This window comes from Gekko japonicus, unplaced genomic scaffold, assembly GCF_001447785.1.
Source record: "Gekko japonicus isolate JY-2015 unplaced genomic scaffold, Gekko_japonicus_V1.1 scaffold403, whole genome shotgun sequence".
Classification (NCBI taxonomy): Eukaryota; Metazoa; Chordata; class Lepidosauria; order Squamata; family Gekkonidae; genus Gekko; species Gekko japonicus.
In genome coordinates this window covers 111,339-112,911 of record NW_015175368.1, presented here as the reverse complement: position 1 = coordinate 112,911, position 1,573 = coordinate 111,339, and positions in this window count along the sequence as shown.

The following is a 1,573-nucleotide window of genomic DNA, read 5'->3' as shown; positions in this document are numbered from 1 at the left end:
GGGGGAGGCAAGAGGCAGGAAAAATGAGGAAGGAGTGAAAAACCCACGGAGGGAGGTGGGGGGAAAGCAAGCTAGGGTCGGGCTACAGCAGCAGCCACTGAAAGGAAGCAGGAGAAGGAAGTTGCTCGGGGGCTGGATTTGAGCCCTTTCTGAGCTGGATCCGTGGGGTGCATGTTTAACACCCCTGTTTTAATGTATATATTTGTTTAATATTTGGGAATGAGATTTAAGATTAGTAGAGTCATATATTAAAAGTGCATAGGTAAATAAATGGGAGGTTATATTTAAATTAAGCCCCCTTTCCCCTTTGAAGGTATATCAGACATAAATATAACTTTATTAGATAGTTTTAGACAGGGGTCATTTCATAGAAAAAGAGCTGCAGGAGTTCATTAGCATAACTTATTAGCATATTCAACACCCCCTGACATCACCGGAAGTGTGTACCAGCCTCTCTGACAGGCAGAAGCACCTGGGATCCATTCTTTCTCCCCTCTTCCTTCCCTTCGCCTCCAAGTCGGGCGAAGGAAAAGGGGAGGGGGAGGATCTCAGGCGCTTCTGCCTGACAGAGGTGCTGGCGTGCCCACAGCCAGCCTGGGTGAATTATAGAATCATAGACTCATAGAGTGGGAAGGGACCTCCAGGGTCATCTAGTCCAACCTCACGCACAATGCAGGAAATTCACCAATACCCCCCCACACCCCAGTGACCCCTGTTACACGCCCAGAATATGATTTTAAAAAAAGCAACCTCCAGGATCACTGGGGGCCAAACTGGCCTGGAGAAAAATTGCTTCCTGGCCCCAAAGTGGCGATCAGCATTTCCCTGGGCATGTAAGAAAGGGCCACAAGAACTAAGCACTGATGCAACCCTTCCTGCTCTACCTCTCATGATTTGCCTAAGTTCACACAATCAGCATTATGATCCTTTTAAAGTTGAAAGCATGATATAAATGCAAAGGACTATTTGTAAGATTATCTGTAAGACACAAGACCAGGATGCATCTCACTTCTGGCAATCACTCGGAGAGACCCTATCACTCAGCTTCCATTGCCCCACACAAACCCCACACTGGAATAAGAACATAATATCAGGCCATACCACATTGCAATAAAGCCCCTACAACTGTATACAGAAATACTGAGCTTCCCTACCATTTGCCACAACTAGCCCACCACACAACCAGGATCAAGACTCCTAAGTGGACCAACAGACAGGCATACACTCATTTGAGAAACACAACCAGGATCAAGACTCCTAAGTGGACCAACAGACAGGTATACACTCGTTTGAGAAACTGAGTATTACAACACCTTTGGAACATTACAGATCAGTTGTGGGGAGACCCAGGTTTGTATTCTCACTCTGCTGGCTGTGTGACCCCAGGCCAAATCTCCCTTCTCTACCTAACTTACCCCACAGGGTTGTTGTGAGAATGAAATGGAGACTCATGGGCAGGGTCCCCAGCTTCCCTGGCAGGAACACTATGTTAAGAAATCTCTCACAATTATGAAGCTATAGCAGGCAGGAAGGAAGGAGGCAAATACTTCCAGCCAGGGGTCTTTTTGTAGAA